The 21,157-nt window shown below is 43.5% G+C and overlaps 1 pseudogene; it reads right to left on the bottom strand.

Annotated features, from left to right (window-relative positions):
* LOC110324690 overlaps positions 1–21,157 on the bottom strand; it is a 96,847-nt pseudogene that overhangs the window by 73,958 nt on the left and 1,732 nt on the right.

Here is a 21,157-nt window from a genome sequence, read left to right as displayed (position 1 = left end):
GAAAGTTCCCTATACCCCTGACCCCTGCCCCTGCTCCCCTACCCACCCACTCCCACTACTTGGCCCTGGCCTTCCCTTGTGCTGGGTCATATAAAGTTTACAAGACCAAGGGGCCTCTCTTCCCAATGATGGCCGATTAGGCCATCTTCTCTCTTCCTCTTTTTTAAGTAGCACTGTTCTAGGGACCTTTCATTACCTCATGTCCTTTGTCCTTTCCCCCCTCCACCCCAAATCTGGGAAAATCAGTGGAATAACAGGGTGCCTTGACATTCATCAAAGTTCAGAGGCAGCAGTATGCTACCAAAAGCAACACTTAGTTACTTACATATTTTATTTAAAGTAAAACAGCCCAGCAACTCTGCTCTGGACCTCCTTTCCTCCACTGGTTCAAGGCCAAGGCCATGGGATGGCTGATTATGTAGCTGGTGGAGATCCCTGCATCAAACCCAGTGTGTACTAAAGCCACCACCCACCAAATGCCTGGACTCAGATTGTCCCTGATTGTTTTGCCACTGTCACACTCTGCCCCACTCTGAAGCTTGGCCACACAATATGCACATAAGTAGTTAATTTGGGATGTGACAGTTGGAGAAGCTGTTGATTCTCCCACGGGAGATAACTGAAGTAATTAGGACATCACATCTGCAGCTGGGAGCCACCACTTCCTGCCCTTGGCTGCCTGTGGCCTCACTAAGTGGCCTTCAGGAATCTTGGAAGGAGTTCTTGCATCAACCAATTGGAGCCTTCTGTTCTGTGCTGACAGACAGTGGCCATGAACCTGAATTGTGCAGCACACAGTATTAAACCCTCTGAGGATGAAGAGGCCTTCCAGATGGAAACTGACAGTAGTTTAGTTTGCTATGCATTGGTGGTAATACTGACCTGTACTATTTCCATCACTTAAATTTCAGAAGTTGAGTGAATACTTATAGAATTCTAGTTTGGGGCAACGAATTGCAGCTGATGAAGCATAGGATGGGGTGGGGGCACATGGAATTCAGCATAACTGAGGGCGTTCCCATGCTCGCATAAGTTCCCAGAAATAACTACTATGAGACTTCTTATATTTGAATACATATATAAGAAATCAATAGTTTTGATTCGTTTCCACTAGCTCATGACTCAGTTATCCCATTTAAAGTGGTGTAAGTCATGCCACATGACTGGTTACCTAATCCTCACCTCCACGGACCAACTTCCTGGGGCGAGTCTCTCCACCCTGACTCAGTCTCAGAATTCCTCTCTCTTTGCCAGATGTCCCACTTTCTAATCCTTCCTCGGCTCATTGGCCAATCAGCATTATATTGACAGGTGAACGCTTTTACATAGTACACAAGAGATTATCTCTACAATTGCGCATGGTCAAGTAAGTAACTTAAAGGATACTAAGGAGTTAAGAGTGGAGGCTGGAGAAAAATGAGATTCTCTTGGACTTTTCATAAAATGCTTTACAATCAGGGAGGAGTTACTCCCAGAGAAACACAGAGCGAACTGAGTGTGAAGGCGCTGCAGCTATCTCCCCAGGGTTGAGCAGACTGTGACTAACAGCTCAAAGGCAAGTGTGGTTGTGCATGCCCAGAATCCCAGTCCTAAGGAGGTTGGAGGCAAGAGGAGCTGGGGTTCAAAGCCAGTTTCAGCTACATATGGAGCTCGAGGCCAGACACAGGAGATCCTGTCACCCATAAACAAGTACTCTCATACACAAACACACACACACATACAGTCAAACAGATACATGTACACACACACACACAAGCACACATAGACATATAGACACAAATACACACATAATCACACATGTACACAAAAACACACAGACATATACAAACACACAAATAGAAACACACATATGCAAGGACACACATGCAAACACATCTATACAAAAACATACACACATACCTACACATCTATACAAAAACATACACACATACCTGCACACAAACACAAACCACACACACACATACATATACATACATACACATACAATCACACATATAACAAACACATACATACACAAGCACACACATATACACACAAACACACAAATATACAAAACCACATACAGACATATGTACGTACATACACAAACACATACATATATACACACAAATACACATATTCAAACATACATAGACACAAACACAATACATATATACACATATGCACAAACCACACACATAAACACACAAATAATCACACATATACACAAACATACACACACATACATACACAGAAACACACATACACAGAGTCTGAATTGCTTAGCAGACACACCACTGCACAAAACTCCAGTTCTTGGGCTGGAGCATAGAGCTTAGTGGTAGAGCTCTTACTTGGCTTGTTCTAGGCACCAACTTTCATCTCCAGCATGACAAAGACAACACACAAAAGCAATTATTCCATTGCTTCAACGTTTGAAGACTAGTCTCAAAAATGAGAGCAATCTGCAGTGTTGAGTTACTCAGAGCTCAAAAATATCACAAAGGTTGCCCATTTTTACAGCACCAGATAGTTATTATACCCACTTTAGCTTTATAGGTCTCTCATTTAACAGGTCTTTAATGTATTTTTGTGAGAACATGCCTGCAGAACTATGGCTCATTCCTAGAAGTTCTCTTTATCCTGAAGGAATAATGAGAAATAAAGTAGGAGAGAGACCGAAACATAATGGTGCTAACTTGAAATCATAGAGTTTAAGTTCTGTATTTGAACTTAAAAATGCCCACAGGTGGGACAATCTAGCCATCTCTGTCTAGGCCAGTGGCTCTCAACTTTCCCAATGCTGTAACTCTTTAATATTGTGGTGACCCCAACCACAAAATTGTTTTCATTGTTACTTCATAGCTGTAATTTTGCTACTGTTATGAGTTGTAAGGTAAATATCTGACATGCAGCCCCTGTGGAAGGGTCATTGACCCGCAAAGGGGCCGAGAGCCACGGGTTGAGAACTGTTGGTTTAGAGGAAATGAAAGGCCCCAGGTGGCTTTATTCAATGATACTTGCTTTCATACAAACCTGGTATTAGGATTTGGTAATGGTCACATTACTGTCTGCGTTTGGTACCCGAGGAGTGAAAGCCAGAAGAGAGAGCCAGCCACTCTCTTGGGTTAGCAACTCACCACTCCTGAAAACATCCCTATGCATCTTCTTCAGAGGGCAGCATTCACTGGCAGGGCCATTGCAAAGACAGCTTCTGTTGGGGTTCTTCTTGCGTGTTGGGTCACCAATATGCTATAAAGAATGCTCCCCATTAATTCCTGACTGGTTAATAAAAGGCAGGGGCTTATGACTGGGCAGAAAGGATAGGAAGGCAGAACTTGAGTGAGGGGGTCTCAAGACAGACCACGAGGGAGAAGGAGAGAGAAGACAGAAGAGGAGGAGGTTGACATCAAACGGATGAACCAGGAGCATGTGGCCAAGAGAAGTGGCACCCTGAGGACAGGCTGATGGAGCAGAGTCAGCCTGGGAGACACCAGATTGGCAAGCGACTGGCTTCTGTGTGGGTTTTAACAGGTGGGAGGATTAGGATAGCTCAAAACCTGCTCAGCATAGTGCCTACCGCTTATTACTAAATCGTCGTGTTTGTGTGTCGTGTATCTGTGTCGTTTACTCAGGATCTATACAACCCGTAGTGGGGTCGAAATTCCCAATAGTTATTTAGTAACAAAAAGGGTATAGTGACCCCTCAAGAAAAAACGATTTCTTGCTTTAAGCTTCCCGAACAATCATCTTGTAAAGATGAGTAGCGGTCCTTACGGAGGGAGCCATTTTGCTTCCTTCCCAGCGAAGTCTCCCCAAGGGTGTGGAACTTGCTAAAGTTTGTGCATTTGGGTTTCATGGGTTCAAGGTGCTTCCCGCGACTTTCCTCCCAGCCTGCCATAGAAACGCAACGACAAAGAACACTCCTAACGTGAAACATGGTGGAATGAAAGCTAACCCAATCCGCACCCTGGACACGGGGCTCTAATGGGTTTCTATGTCAAACCTTTCGGAAATAATCTGCAAGACAAACATAGGTGAATTTATAACTCAGCATTCCTAAATACAATGACCTCACTTTTCTCTTAGAGCAGAGATCTTGAGCTTGTCAAAAGGCCTTTGCCTCTCAGCTGGCCTTGGCTTTAAGCTATCGTCTGGGATCTTTATGAGCGGAAGTGCCATCGGAGATGACTGTGTGATTCATCAGTGCTGCGGGCTCTAGCTGCACATGTGTCGGAAGTGAACGGAGGAGACAGCAGGGCTGAGGAGGTCCCCAGCTCCGCTCCAGCAGGCAGTGGGAGCATCCAGCCCAGGGTTGCTACTGGCCAAATGGCTGCTTTGCAAACCTTGGAAATCGGTGTTACTCTGTCTGAGTATCCCAGGCCGTGGAGCTCAGTTAAACTTTCGGCCCGTGCTTCCTCAGCTGAGCACACTTGGGCAGGACGATTTCCGAAACCGCGTTTGTTATCTTCTATTCAGTTCTCGTCAACTTAGAACAGTGGCTCAGATCACATTTCAGCCAATACTATTTCAGTTTAAGTTAAACACATTAAAATGTTTCATTTATGATGAACTAAACCCAGAGAAAGAAGTGGCACCTCGACACCACTTGAGGGTTCAATATCTGAGAATCTGGAATCACAAACCAGGTCTCCCACTTCCTGGCCCACTTTGGTGCCCGGGGAGGAAGCTACAAGCACTTTCCAGGTGCATCCTAAGTCTGTGAAAAAGTTTATGTATCTTGTAATGGTCCACAAAACCAGATCAGATTGTCTACCCTGGACATTTTCGTATTTTAAGTTCATATTATACATATCCTTCAAAGCCTACCATTACAATCGTCAGACCTAAATCTCACTCCAGAACGTGGATATGCATTTATCAACACAATTTCCTCGGACTCTAATGACACATGGAGAATACTGCTGCTGTGTGAATGGTTAGTGAGAGAAAATGACATATGAATGGAAAACTAATGACAATATTTCACAGCATTTTGTTACGGATCCCCCTCCCTTGGATATTTTTTCCTCAGACAAACTCTTAAGTAGACGTAAAAAACGCATATGTGTAGTATTCATGCTGATTGCTTAGGACAGGTTGAAAGCCTGTTAATGAAACTCCTTGGTATTCCAATTGTACCCCCATTTCTTCACATTGTATTCTAATCCCCATTTATCTGTTGCATCCTTGATGAAGTGGTTAAATTCTTTGTGGGTAAAGACTCGGGAATTTTTTTTTCATATCCATTCATTTTTTACCTCATACTCTTTTAACTATCGGTAAACTGATCCCAAATCCGACCTAGCATTGGATTCTCAGTGAGTAATTCAAAGTGACTCTGTGGGCATGTGTGTGCTGAGGAGGCAGCTTTGTTGGCAAAGCACTTGCTCTGTGAGCACAAGTACCTGAGTTTACTTCCCGGACCAGTATTTTAAAGTAAAGTCTAGTGGCACGTGCTTGTGTCTCAGCCCTGGGGAAGTGGACATACGTGGATCCCTGGCCATCACTGGCTCTGGCACGAGACACCCCAACACAAAGTTCTCATCACAAAGGAGATGAATTTGCCCCACAGGGTCAAAGGGCAGGAAATAAGAGACAAAGACAGGAGATAGAGGGTGAGGGAGAAGGGGAAAAGAACAAGGGAGAGGGGGAAGGGATATTTTTGCCCCAGAAGGCCAAACAACTGTGTCTGTTAGAGAGGAGACAGCTGTGGCCGTAGGCAAACGGCAGTTTATAAAGGGAAAAAGAGGGAAGCCTGCTTTAGAATGGTTTGGTTTGCTTTGATTGGGGATGTCAATTAGGGTAGCCAAAAGGAGGCCTTGATTGCTGGACTTCAATATTTTGATAGCTGGAGCTTGGTGATCAGACCACAGGGAGAGGAAGTGGCCAAATGAGGGGAAAGACCTTGCTTGCTACCTTTAGGAATGTAATCTAACAGTTTAGCAAGGCTGAGTGGGAGAAGGGCTAGGCATGCTCAGACCTACTAGAGCCCTACACTTAGCCTATGTTCAGACCTACTAGAGCCCTTCACTTAGCCTACTTGGTGAGTACCAGATCAGTGAGCAGCCCTATTTCAAAATCAAAACCCAAAACGGAACAAAGCAAGAGACGTGAATGATGTCAGGATGTCAGAAGAATCCTCAGGCCTCCACATGCATGTGCAGAAATGTGTTCAGTACCCTCCCACATGCACAGCGACACACTCTCAGAGTGTAGACACACACACACACACACACACACACACACACACACAGGCTGCAGCATAGTGACTGGCTCTTCAATGACCTTAGAAGACACTAAATATTCATCCTCTGAGCCGGTCTTTCTAAAAGTTTCCAACTTCTGTCCCTTTCTCCTAGTGACTGTCCCATCTGGTTCTTGTTGCTGTCACCCCAGTGCTTGACATTTCTCGTCTCTGTCCCCTGTAAGTTTTATTTTACTTATTTTTATTTATTTATTTATTTATTTATTTATTTTGGCTTTTTTGAAACAAGGTTTCTCTGTGTAGCTCTGGCTGTCCTGGAACTCACTTTGTAGACCAGGCTGGCCTTGAACTCAGAAATCCTCCTGCCTCTGCCTCCCGAGTGCTGGGACTAAAGGTGTGTGCCACCATACCCGGATCCCTATAAGTTTTTATTATTCATATGGTTACTGAATAACAAACAATGTTTTCTATTTTGACTAATTCAAGAACAGAAGCCCAGATGATGAAACTTGAGTCTGGGCTTATTTTATTTTTTGTTTTCTACAAGGAAGCCAGGAAGCCAAAATTTGGGCTAATATGGTACATTTTTGGCTCTGAAGGGGGTGGCATGCCTGCCCCCTGGATCTTAAAGGTCAGAATGAGGTGGCTGAAGTGGAATAGCCTCTGGGTCCAGTCTGATGCTGACATGGTCAAGACCTAAAGCAAAACTCAGCAAGATGATTATTAGTGGCGGTGAGAGACCTTCGTGCCACGTTCAACCCTGCCAGTAGCCTCCGTGCAATCCAGGCCCCATGCGTTCACACAGCTGATGGCCTGCAGGCCTTCCCATCTGTGCCTGGCGTCACAGGAAATCCACATGAGGGCAGTAAAGGTTCCACCCTGACTGGCCACATGCACGGTTTGGTGGGTCACTGTGTGGCAGTGCCACACACTCCCCAAGGAGTTCTTGGCCAGTTCCAGTGGGTGCAAAGGGAGTTTATTTTCTTGCGCAAACACCTAGAGTGCACATGACTAGGAATAGCAAGCCGGAGTTTTGAAAACAACCCAGCCTTTGGTCAGCAGGTCCTAGTAGTCACTGGAGATACACTTTTGTCACCTGACAGGAAATATGAATTGGGTTGATCCACCTTGGAATGGAAGTCTGTGGCCCTCACTATGACTAGGGAGGTGACAAGATCCTGCTAGGACTTGGTAGTTATCTACACAGCTCTAGCACAGACCTGAAGCAGCAGCCCTGTTCTGGTCCCATGGAGGCCTAGAGATCTCTAGAACCTCACTGTTCCAAAGGCAGCAAACTATGAGTCAGGTGGATGATGGAAGAATGTCTAGAAGCTGTATTTTTAAGATTTATTTATTTATTTACTATATGTTACGGATGGTTATGAGCCACCATGTGGTTGCTGGGATTTAAACTCCGGACCTTCGGAAGAGCAGGCGGGTGCTCTGAGCCATCTCACCAGCCCTAGAAGCTGTATTTAACAAAAGAAAAATGGTTGATCGACTTTTAATAAGATGTCAAGCCATATAAAATATTATTTCAATTAAAAATTATTAACGCTTCACTATATAGCTTCTTCCTGTGGATCAACCATATCTTAATTTTCAGTGGCAACTTGAGGTCACTGCTGCATTGGGCAGTATAGCTCTGGAAACAGTGGCTAGTTTGCTGCCAGTGGAGGGCAGTTAGAGCTCCTAGTGGGTAGCTTGGAAAAGTTTCACTTCACAGCCACACTCCAGGTGGGGCTTTGGGCCTCTACACCAGGAGATCTGCCACTCTTCTCTAAAGTGTGTGGTGGAGGATCTGCCTTCTGCGTGATCGCATCGTGAGATGTGAATGAATGCAGGACACATGGAACAGCTTCAGTATTAGGTAGACATGACGCCATTTGTCAGTGAAGGTGGGCCTGAGACAGGACCAACGAGGTAAGAACTGGATGCAGGAGGACCTACTAAGTGCGATGGCATCCGGCACACACCACCCATGCTCTTGTTATGAGGATGATGCAGAGAGAAGCTTCAGGGTACGTGTACCCTAAACTATCCCATGTGATATGATTACCTCTGACTGCTCTAATTGGGGCGTTCTAAAGGAAACATGTTACAAGCCTGAAGAGAACAGAGGTGCTGGGTCCCAAAGCGCTGTCCAGATGTGGGGTATGGTAATCAGGGAAAATGGACCGGTGTTGAACAGAGACCGAGGGGAGTGAGGAAGCTTCCGTGTGGAAGGAAGGCCCACCAGGTCCTCGACTGGCTTGCTGGGTTGACACTTAGAGGGAGACTAACAACCACAGGTCAGGGCCAGTGTAGGCTCAGCATCACTGATGTTTATAGGCAGAGAAGGGCAAGAATCCAGGAAGGAAAGAGCTTCCGTCTGCAGCCAATTTCCCTTCCCACTCAAAATTTGTTTTTATCTTTGGCTCACAGATAGAAGCGCACGGTTCCATCTGTCTGTCTGTCTCCTCATGGCTGACCAGGTTCCGTCTGTCTGTCTCCTCGTGGGCTGACCAGAAAGGAGACTGTGCTCATGCTTAGCCCTTCTCTGGTCTTTAGCATCTACCAGTAAGTTCCATATTGTGCTCAAATTACCAATACATCATAGATGCTCGCTCTTTCTTTCTTTCTTTCTTTCTTTCTTTCTTTCTTTCTTTCTTTCTTTCTTTCTTTCTTTCTTTCTTTCTTTCCTTCCTTCCTTCCTTCCTTCCTTCCTTCCTTCCTTCCTTCCTTCCTTCCTTTCTTTCTTTCTTTCTTTCTTTCTTTCTTTCTTNTTCCTTCCTTCCTTCCTTTCTTTCTTTCTTTCTTTCTTTCTTTCTTTCTTTCTTTCTTTCTTTCTTTCTCTCTCTCTTTCTTCTTCTTGTTCTTGTTCTTCTTGTTCTCCTCCTCCTCCTCCTCCTCCTCCTCCTCCTTCTTCTCCTCCTTCTTCTTCTCCTCCTTCTTCTCCTTCTCCTTCTTTTTCTTCTTCTTCACAAAGAATGAAAGATACAGAGCTGTTTTCTTCCTCTGCATGAAAAGAGTGAAGAGTTCTGAGTGATATGCCTGAAATACATTCTGATTTCTCTGAAGGGAAATTATCTCTTTAAATGTGAAAATACAGTTTGTTCCTAGAGGACTCTCTCCAGTTTGGGTGGATTAACTTCTTACCATGACATCACTGAAGCCACACAAGGAGAAAGCAATCTTATTAAAACATGAAGAAGAGAAGAGTCAAAAAGGAACCCTGTTTTCAGTTGTCACCAATTCCTTTCTCTTTCTGGTCTGAAACTTGTAATTACGTTCTCAGTGGTGTAGCTGTTGGGTGGGGCTTGGGAGCCGCCAACAAAGCATTTCTGTTTTTCCTGGAAAACATCATTAAAATTAAAAATAAAGAATCTGAGCTGATTTGAATTGAAAACAAGCTGTCCCTACTATATTTACTCTTTCAATCTGGCTAAAAATAAAAGAGCAGCGGAAATAACAGAACATCACTGTTTCCATTGATAGGTCTTTAAAATGTAATAGAAAAGTAAAATGTGAGTTAGAAATCTCATAAATGTATACATCTGAAAAAAAGATCTTTGAATTCACGTTGGACTAATTTTAAGAGGAAAATTCCTCTTATTTAAGAGGAAAATACTTTGGAGTGTTCTTTTTGGGTTTGTATCATTTTTCCCCAGACAATGAAAGGGATGTTTGGCCAGAAATCAAGGAACTCCTTGGGTCCTGGCTTCTCTGCCTCTCTCCTTCTTTTCCTCTCAGATGTTATAGTTTTATTTGGTAGGAAGGATTCCCTGACAAACATCTTTACACCACTCCTGTCAACTTAGGAGAAGCCCATTTATTCATCTCTCAGCAGCGAGGCTCACTCTCCTGCCCTGCAGACTAGAGAGGGCTCATTCGTCAGCTGGGAGAAACATTGATCGCTTAGTCTGGGGATTCAGAGGTGCTAACAGCCAAGCCTGCCCTTCAGGCTTGCTTAATGAATGTGTCCAGTTGAGGCTCTTCTTAAATACCCAAAGAGCTCCTTACGACTTTCAAAGCACCGCTGATGGTCTGCTCAGTTGCTCTTGATTCTCTCTGGAAAGACTCAGATTTTCATAAGCCTCCAGGAAGTGGCTGTTTGTTGTAGTCCTCTGTAGCAGAAAACATGCACAATAGCACTGGTCTTGGGCAGATAAATACTCAGCAAACATTGCTTAATTGTATTTCCCTACTATGGTTTCCAGGCCCAGGCCTGGTGTGTGACGTCCATGCTCAGATGCCAGGAAAGGAGGTTAGAAGGTCGAGAGACTTCAAGGAGACTTTATGCATTCCTGATAAAGGCTGCAGCTAGATAGGCGACCACTGGCAAGCATCCAGACACATGCCAGTTCATTTGGGCTGCACAGGGCCAGTGACCCGCAGGCTACAGTGACCCACAGTGGCAGGCCTACAGTCCAACAGACAAACACACATAGGCAGGCTGGCAAAGGCCCTGGCCTCTGATAGCAAGACTGTATTCATGTAGAATCACACAAAAGTTGCACTCTACCAACAATAGTCCTATAACAGATTATGTAATTGTTTATTTTGGGGCTCTCCAAATATCAGGTATCAGACATTTTGTGCTGACTCATAGATTTCCCCATTTCCCCTCACACCCCGCCCATGTCCTTGTCAGCCATGTTTTTGCTGACTCATAGCAGGTATTCATACCTTGTTTAAATGTGGACGGGCCCTAGGCTCTTCTGTTTCTCATACTGGACCACTTTGTCTTTATTCTCGCCTGTGTCACTTTGTTCTCTGGACTCTTGCTACATTTCATTCTTATTCTTCTTCCAGTACACAGAGTCTTTCTGCCATAGAGTCTTGGTACAAGCTGATCTCCAACCTCAATCTTTCTTCTTTCTCTCACTTATTCATCTTTCACATTCCCATTTAAACAGCAAACCCTCAAAGAGACTGTCTAAAGATGTATTATTATTCATAAGTATACTGTAGCTGTATTCTGTCTACAGTGTACATCAGAAGCACCAGAAGAAGGTGTCAGATCTCATTACAGATGGTTGTGAGCCACCATGTAGTTGTCAGGATTTGAACTCAGGATCTCCGGAAGAATAGTCAGTGCTCTTACCTGCTGAGCCATCTTGCCATCCCAAAGAGACTGTCTAAAATGCTAACACTGCCCTACTCTATGGCCTTCTGCCATACTCCATATGTTACCTTATTGTATCCAATTGTGTGTGTGTGTGTGTGTGTGTGTGTGTGTGTGTGTGTGTGTTGCACAGAGACTTAAACCCAGAGTCATTTTTGTCCATGCTAGACCAGCACCTTAGTTGTCATTTGTCTCCCAAATCTTTATCAGTTCTTCAAGACCATGTTATACAGGAGTTCAACTACCATCTCCAAAGCTAGAATTTAAGCTTAACCAAGATTTTACTTCGTGGCTATGTCTCTATTATTTCATTTTGACTTTACATATTGTGGCTGCTCAATACAATCTGCTGGTTGAAATTAGTGATGGTTTTAATGAATATTTCAGATAGAATCTTCCAAAGCAAACCAATCCTTTAAGAGGTCCACATAATCAGCTTATTTGCTTCAGTGTCTTAGTATTGAAGAAATAAAAAATCTTTTTAGTACTGCAGCCAGTGGGTGTTAGATCAATTCCACACATAAATAAACTTGTCCAGATCTGCCTAAGAAGAGCAGCAGACCCTTCTGACCCAAACAGAAGACAGCGCATCTTTAAAGAAGCACAGTCTCTCTTGTCATGGCCAATGGCTCCCACAGTGCGGGCTCGTCATGGGCGATGCACAGGTCTACCTTGATGTGTAGCTTCTGGATAACATGCTTAGCCTGGCATCTCTTTCTTGGACAATTGGTAGGATGCTACTGTGTAAGTCACACAAGTGGTCATTTAGACTATTTGTAGCTGTAGTTCAGTATATCACACGTGCCAATCTGAAATATGTTGAGGGTTTCTTTGCTCTCACCTCTAAATGTCCTAAATGTTCTGTTAGTTTCCAGTAAAAAAACAAAAAAACAAAAACAAACAAACAAAAAAAACCAAGCTTTTAGTTTCCTAACCTTGAGTATTTCATTATTGCCAGACAACATTATTGCCAGTAAACATTGGCCAGGGGCTGAAGAGGTGATAAGGCTAGTTAGTGCTAAGTAGTTTCAACAATAGAGTGGAGAACTTCTTTTCTGTCTAGAGATTTAGTTAGTAGTTTAAAGTCACCCATTCCACATGGCCTATAGTTGAGCAAAATTTCTTCCGTGTAACTTCTTTGGACCTGTAGAAAATTCATTTTCATCTAACAGCACTTTCCAAACTTAGAACAGTGCTAAGAACCCAGGCATTATCTGTTACTAGAACCCAGTTAGAATACAATGCACTTCCCAGAGACCCAAACAAGGTGCTTTCAATAAACAATACATGGAAAAGCTCAGGCCCTAACATCAGGCTTACATCCAACTTCCTTCCTGCACATCCTTTCCTTTAAGGGGTGGACGTGATGGCCTCCGGGGTTTCGGTAGGTATGACACTCAGATAACCTTTGAGCTTGTTCTGCAGCTGGTCTATGGGGAGGAAGCCCACTGAGAAGCTATTAAAAATGGGTCTTTAAGGGGAAAGAACACAAAAATAGGCTCACAATGGGAATCGATGGTTTTTCTGATGATGCGGTTCTAAGTGGTATAGGTTGGTGTACAATCTGTTCAAAGTCCCTTCCTGTGTGCTAAGAGTGACTGGGCCTCAGTAGATCATGCTGAGGCATGGAGGGGTCTTTATCTTCTCCGAAGGAATCAATGATGTTTATTGTCTGGTAGTGACTAGGATAGTAAAATAGACCAGTAGTTTTATAGTAATTCCTTTAAAGACTGAACCCAAATGACTTTCCTGTCTAAAGGTAACAAAAAATAGGAATTAGGCAGATGTCCATATTTTCTGTGTAGTCAGGATTTCTCAGTAGTTTCTCCTTTGTGTTTGGTGGAGTAGTCCCAGGTATACAGAAAACATTTTTATATTATTGGTTCAGTAACACCACAGCAGGTAAAGAAGAAGCCAACCCACCTCTAGGTAGTCAGGGATGCAAAATTTCTGAGCTCCATTTAGTCCACAAGTAGAGGTCGCTGTAAATTGTGTACTGTGTCCCACAAAGAAATTTCCAGGAACAGGATGGCAGGGATCCCAGCTGCATTCATCTTGGGGTCTCACATAACTGAGCCAGCCACAGAAACCACCATGGAGAAGGCAGGTAGTCCCAAGATCATCCATGACTTCAAAAACCAATTCATTATGCTTAATGTTAACAGTTCCTTTAATTTTAATTTATCCCCTTTCCCAGTTTCCCCCTGGGACCTCCCTATCACATTCCCCCCTCCCCCTGCTTCTATGAGGGTGTTCTCCCACCCACCAACCCACTCCCGCCTCCCTGCCCTGACATTCCCCTACACTGAGGCATCGAGCCTTCACAGAAACAAGGGCCTCTCCTCCCATTGATGCCCAACAAGGCCATCCTCTGCTACATATGTGGCTGGAGCCATGGGTCCCTCCTTGTGTACTTCTTGGTTGGTGGTTTAATCCTTGGGAGCTCGGGAGTGTGTGGGGGGGCGGTCTGGTAGGTTGATATTGTTGTTCTTCCTGTGGGGTTGCAAACCCCTTCAGCTCCTTTAGTCCTTTCTCTAACTCCTCCATTGGGGACTCCATGCTCAGTCTAATGATTGACTATGAGTATCAGCCTCTGTATTTGTCAGGCTTTGGCAGAACCTCTCAGAAGACAGCTATATCAGTCTCCTGTCAGCAAGTGCTTCTTGGCACAATAGTGTCTGCCTTTGATGACTGTATATGGGCTGGATCCCCTATGTATATATGCAGGCCTGTGCATATGGGTGCCTGTGGAGAACCGAGGTGCAGTGGGTTCCTCTGAAGCTGGAGTCAAAGAAAGTTGTGAGGATTTGCATGTTATGAATGCTCGGAACAAAACTTTGGTCCTCTGCAAAAGCGTTAAGTGCTCTTGACCACTGACCCATCTCTCCAGTCCTTAGTTGCTTTACTTTTAATATAGATAAGTGGCTCTTCAAGTCCCTAAAGGTGGGTGTTGCTGGCATTCGAGGTTGTTGGGAATTCCTCATCATATCATCTACATTCCCTTTCCTGATCTTGGCAGCCTGCAGCCAATGACTGATGGATACAGAGAGTTGAATATTTATTCAGCTCTGGACAAATATATATTAGACCATTGCATTTATTAATATATGAAGGCTATTCCTAATTTTGTCTTCTGGGTGGAATTAGGCATTATAATTTAAAAGTCCTTTTTTAGCCAAATTATAGATTTGAATTAAAGACAATGGCTTCTAAAATGTAAGTTGAACTCTGCATCTGCAGAATGGTCTATGAGGAAATGACACTGAGTGCAATGGCCCAACGCTTCAGTGTGTGGGGCTGGCAGGGGAGTCCCTGTTCCTATTCTATGAGTGGACACACAGAAAAGAAAGTCCCTGATGCTCTCTCTTTCTTCCTTCCTTGAATCCCTTCTTTCCCCGCTTTCCCCTAAGAGGAAAATGACACCTAAGACAAACTCTCTCTTTTGTACTTTGACTCTTTCAGCATCAGCCATACTTCTGTAAATAACCTCTCCACATGCTCTCATAAATAAGCCACATAAGCCATTGTTCACCAAGCTGAACTTGGGTAGGATCCTTACTTTGGTTTCTCACTGGTGCCCGATGACTGATGCTTGTTCACATCTTGCCAGAAACAGACAAACAATACAATATGTACCTACTACAGGGAACATGGCTTTGTACACAGGTACTAACAACGTTTGAGACCTAAGTTAGATGAAGGAAACAATGGAAGATCAGCACCAACTGATGAACTTGAGTCGTTCTTAGTTGAATCTCTACATGTGGGAGGTGGGAGTCGGAATTACTTGCCATTAACAGGCTGACTGAGAAGTCTGAATAAAAGGAAACAGGATTACACTGGAGTAAACACCTAAAGTTAGCACATAAAGTCGGGTGTGTAGACAAGAGTCCTCCAGTCAGTGCACTATTTTGCAGATGGCTATTTACAGAAGTGATTCTTCTTCTGAAAAATATATTTAAATAGAACAACATAGCACTGTTTCTACTTCAGTTCCAGGACTAGAGCCCAGAGAACAGTTCTAGGCTGGCCCCAGAGTTTTCTTGATTACAATTTAGAATACAGATGTGGTAATTTTACAAAAATAAAATGGCCTTTGGATGGAACAACCTTGAATAGCTCAAAGATTGAAAACAGAAAGGGGGAAGGACTTATTCTTTCTGACAGTATGTCCTGCTTTATGGCTGTAATAACCAGAGGCATTGCACTCTTCGATCATGGAATAGAATGCAGAACCAGGAATAGACGCTGATTAATATGTCCCATACTAGGGGCAAAGGCATTTTGCTGGAGGAAGGAAGGCCATTTCAAGAAGCGAGACATCCTCCAGCAAAAGCATGAACTGAAGCACAACACCACACTTTACAAATACAGTGGGTCGTGGCTTAAACTGCTTTCTGATCTCAGGGACTGACAACGAAAGTGTGAGCCACAGAAGCAAAACTTGGGGAGTGAGACCTGATCGAAACGGTGACTTTTGCTTTGAGAACTCCCTGAAGAGGTAGAAGGCAAAGTTGGGGAAAGCAGGACTTCAAACCACATGGTCAATAAACCTCCTCAGCCTAGGATGAGAACTCATTCAACTCAACACTAAAAACACATTGTGGGACACTGGAGAGATGCTCGGGGAGTAAGTGTGCTTGCTGAGCAATCTCAAGGACCTGAGCCCAGCTCTTAGCATCCACATACAGAGCTTGGAGAGGCTGTGTGTGTCCTTGTAACCCCTGAGTGCTTGAGCTCCCTCGTCCACAACGCCCCTCCCACTCCCAGTGTGTGTGTGTGTGTGTGTGTGTGTGCGCACACACACACAGGACTTCCAGGGTTTGCTGGCCAACAACCTAGCTCCAGCTTCAGTGAGCAGTGAGAAACCCTGTTTCAAAGGAAGGAGGGCAGTGACAGAGAAGGGTTCTGACAGGCTCCTCTGACCTCAGTGCATAAACAGATGTGTATACATGCACCCCCCCATATACCATAGACACAATTAGAGCTGGGTGTATAATTTAGTTGCCGAATATTTGCCTATTGGGTGGCTTTGATCTGTATTATTGTAACAATAGTGAAATGAAGGAAAGAAGGAAGGGAGGAAGGAAGGAAGGAAGGAAGGAAGGAAGGAAGGAAGGAAGGAAGGAAGGAAAAAAGGAAAAATGGAAGGTCAGATGGAAGGATGGAAGGAAGCCCAACAAAACCAATTGAGAAAATGGCAAATGGCAGATGATATATCAATAAATAATGAGACATATTGATGATAAATAAACACATTTCGGCTGTTAAATGAAGATCAAAATCAGAGATATTATTATACATCTGTCAAACCAGCTAAACGAGAACATAGTGGGGCCCCACATGTTAAATGAAGATGTGGAGTGGAAAACCACATTGGCAGTGGGAATTTAAAATGTTTACAGGTACTCTGGGGGAAAGTGTAGTAGGTTTTTTGCTTGTTTTTGTTTTTGTTTTTGTTTTTTTTACAAAACTGTGGTTACATTTTTGGGTACAATTTCTCTACCGTAGAGAAATTGTAATATACGTTCACATAAAAATCTTTATGTAAATGCCCATAGCATTTGTTTTTTTTTAAGTTTTATTTATTTATTTATTTATTTATTTATTTATTTATTTATTATTTATTTATTTATTATATGTAAGTACACTGTAGCTGTCTCCAGACACTCCAGAAGAGGGTATCAGATCTTATTACGGGTGGTTGTGAGCCACCATGTGGTTGCTGGGATTTGAACTCAGGACCTTCAGAAGAGCAGTCAGTGCTTTTAACCTCTGAGCTATCTCTCCAGCCCCACATTTGTATTTGTAACAGATAAAAAACTAGAAATAATCTAGATGTTCTCCAATGGGTAAATGGTTAAAGTATTGTATATCCATACCGTAGAATAGAACTTCCCAATGTACCACAAAGGGGTTGTGCTGATTAAGAAAGGGTATGTGCTGCATATTTCCACTTATCTCACATTTTAAAATTTTTATTTATTTTTTACCTATTCACTTTACATCCTGCTCACTGCCCCTCTCCTAGTCATCCCCTCCCACAATCCTTCCCTCCTCCACTTCTCCTCTGAGTGGGTGAGGACCCCCTGGGTATTCATCCCCCATCCTGACACTTTAAGTCTCTGCAAGGCTAGGTGCATCCTCTCCCACTGAGGCCAGGCAAGGCAGCCCAGCTAGAAGATATCCCACGAACAGGCAACAGCTCTTGGGGTAGCACCACTCCAGTTGTTCAGGACCCACGTGAAGACCAAGCTGCACATTTGTTACATATGAACTGGGAGGCCTAGGTGTAGCCCATGTATGCTCTTTGGTTGGTGGGTCAGACTCTGAGAGCCCCAAGGGTCCAGGTTAATTGACTCTGTCTTCTGTGGAGTTTTATATCACATTTTAATGTCATATTTATATAAATGGAAAACAGATCTGTGGGTGTTGGCAGCTAGAGGGTCAAGGAGAGAAGTGTATAAAGGAGTTGTATTAGGGATTCTTGAGGAGCTGACGTTTCTGCGTCTTCACGGTGGCAATCGGCGCAAGAACCTATACGTGTTAAAATGCAAAGAAATAAATAGATACACTTATACAACTACATGTAAAAAGCTGGGGAGATGGCTCAGTCATAGTCCCGTGGGCATGGGGACTTGAATTTGGGATTCAGTACCCATCTAAAATGTTAAGTATTGTTACACATGTCTGTATTACCAGGACTGGGGAGGGAGGGAAGAGACCAGAGGATCCGGGGGCTGGATGGACAGCCAGTTTGCACACAGGTGTTGTAGTAAATATTATCTGGGGGCTTCTACCCCACCTTAGGTCATTCAGTTCCCAAATAAAAGACACAAAGCCTTTATAGTTATAATAAACCTTAAAGCACTAGAGCTGGGCAGATATCAGCCCTGTACGCTGTTTTTTTTTTTTTGTTGTTGTTGTTTGTTGTTGTTTTCTATTTCCCTATCAATAACCCTGAGATATCACTTGCCAGGTTCTGCCTGGGCTGCTCCTGCTCCAACAGGCAGGACCTCATGGACCGCACTCATGAGCCACCTACCCCATTGTGGCTTCTTTCTTCCTGACTTCTCTTCCTCATGGTCCCTGTCTGAGATTCTCCCAAGCTGGGGGACTTCACTCTAACCCTATCTTCTGCCCAGCCCAGGCTGTAGGCATCTTAATGAACCAATCAGGGATTACTTGTGAGCAAGGTTTATACAACAAAAGCTGGTATATGTGAGGGTCTCCTGGTCTTGGAGCAACCAGATCTTGGGGTTCAGAATTTAGCATTTGAATATATAGCAGCATCAGACCAGCCCACTACACATAGATACACAAAAACAAAAACAAAACAACAAATCTCTGATGAAGTCCAAATAAGGCCGTGGATTACATCAGCCACAATTTCCTGACTATGACATTGTACTAAAGTTACAAAAGATACTGCCGTTGGGGAAAACTGGTGAAGGCTGTACAGGATTTCCCCGCACTATTTCCCACTGTTGTGTATGAACTTAAAATGATATTGAACTAACACGTAGAAAACCCCTGTACATCCCAGCATATCTCCTGGGGGAAAATTCCTTCCATTAGCCTCTGAATGGAAACACAAGTAATTCCGATACTGTAAGATAATACACTCATCTCGTTCTCTTCGGCGGTTTCCCCTTGAGACATGAACATTTATGCTGCTTTATTTCAGAAGACAAGAGCCAGAGGGACTCTTATGGGCCTATAATGAAAAACAATTACCATGATGACAAATGCCTCTCTTCAAATTTCTCCACTATAAAATAAAAAGAGCATTTCCATGGCTCATCCCACCCAGACTGGGTTTATTTGCTTTATCCTGACCTTGCGAATCACAGGCTATTGAAAACCTTGCTCTTTCTCCCACGGACTCGCTGTCCACATGAGCTGTTCTAAGGATCTAATCATTTTCGTGATTGCTACCAGGCCCAGAGCACATGCAGACAGATCATGAGTTCCACAGCTAACAATATGATCTAATGTCCCTGCCTACAACTGGATGGCAGCTGGAATAAGGATTTATCTATCCTTAACCGCGTTCACAGATGATTATAAATAAAACCCACTAATTTCTTCCTTTGAGATGCTGTGTGAAGAGATTTAATGCTGTAAGATTTTTTTTTTTTGTGGTACCACAGATGGGCTGTGAATTTTCTTTTTTATTCATCTAAAAGTTCACGTTTTTATGTTCTTTGATTTCTGAATGTGGCACCTAGGACCAATAGCTCTCTGAGTTTGGACTCAGGCAGCAAACACTTTTAAAACAAGGTCAGCAGTAGCATTCTTTTGATGACGTGCGGACTCGTTAAGATTTCCCTTCTAGGGATTTATTCTTTTGGACAAGTTCTATCCTGAATCCTTTTTCTGGCGCTGTGAAGATTTAGCGTGTGGCCACATTTGTTGTGATCCGATGTTTGTTTTTTACAGAAAGGTCCCAGGATCAGCCATTCAGTCATGACTCTTGTGATATTATAAGATCAGACTCGAGCCACCGATGCTCCATAGGAAGCGACTAGAAACGTAAGTAGCTAAAGCTTTCAGGTTAGACTGACTGTGGACTCGGGGAGAATTCTTTTGGGCTCAGGTTGTCAGTTTCCAGCTTATCACATTCGTAATAGGCCGGAACTCAGTCAGGAGTAAAAGATGTTTACATTACTTAATAATGCATTTCTCAAAAACTGACAGAGATAAAGACACAATGTTATTAAAAATGAATTCAGAGAACAGAGTAGTGAAGTGCAGTGAAGACAACGTGCATTAAATTATTGACAGTTAAGGACCACTTTTGTAGCAATAGCTCCCATCTAGCCTTTCTTTTTTTTTTTCCTCTTTGAGATTTTATTTATTTACTTTATGTATATAAGTGCACTGTAGCTGTACAGATGGTTGTGAGCCTTGATGTGGTTGTTGGGAAGTGAAGCGCAGTTGGCCCAGCACTCTCTGGCCCAAAGATTTACTTATTATTATAGATAAGTACACTGTTGCTGTCTTCAGGTGCACCTGAAGAGGGCGTCAGACCTCATTACGTATGGTTGTGAGCCACCATGTGGCTGCTGGGATTTGAACTCAGAACCTTCAGAAGAGCAGTCAGTGCTCTTACCTGCTGAGCCATCTCACCAGCCCCCATCTAGCTTTTCTAGGTAGTAGTGTTACGTTGTTGCAATTTTCCTGACAGCATGGGATGCTTTCAGGTACTCTAGAAATCCTTTCAGAGTTTGGGAGAGCAACAGCACACAGTGGGAACCCACATTTAGCTATCACGGGTAACAAAAGAAAGCAAAGTTTACATTTGCATCTAATTTTCCAAACATGGGGGAAGCGGGACCATAAATGACTCTTTCCCTTGTTCTTCTTCAGTCAAGATCCTGACAGGGTTTGGATAGTCTTCCATATTTACATAAATGCCCATAATTAAACTATCAGCCAGAAAATGTCCACACTGAAGATGACTTAGCCATCTTCATCCTGAGTTTGACCTTAAGCAAACTGGGGATTTTGTTATGATTAGGGTAAGCTAGCATCAGGAATTCATGACTTACAGTTTGGCCTTTTCTACTGGTGTAATTTAGTTTTGTATGTGTTCTTACTAAAGAAAACATAACTTGTTTGAGGAGGGAATCACCTAGTAACCACAGATTAGCCTGGACCTTTTCTGGAGTATGGACTAGAGGCTGGGGATGTGGTATATCTTTAGTGGCCTTGTCTCATTTTGCATACTGAATTAGCTCCCAATAAGAACATCCAAGGCAGCCTATAAATGGCCCTGTCTTTCTCTTCCTTCCTTCTTTCCTTCCTTCCTTCCTTCCTTCCTTCCTTCCTTCCTTCCTTCCTTCCTTCCTTCCTTCCTT

The sequence above is a fragment of the Mus pahari genome, chromosome 7, assembly GCF_900095145.1.
Source record: "Mus pahari chromosome 7, PAHARI_EIJ_v1.1, whole genome shotgun sequence".
NCBI lineage: Eukaryota > Metazoa > Chordata > Mammalia > Rodentia > Muridae > Mus > Mus pahari.
The sequence above is the reverse complement of the archived record's forward strand: the minus strand, read 5'-3'. Positions and strand labels throughout refer to the sequence as shown.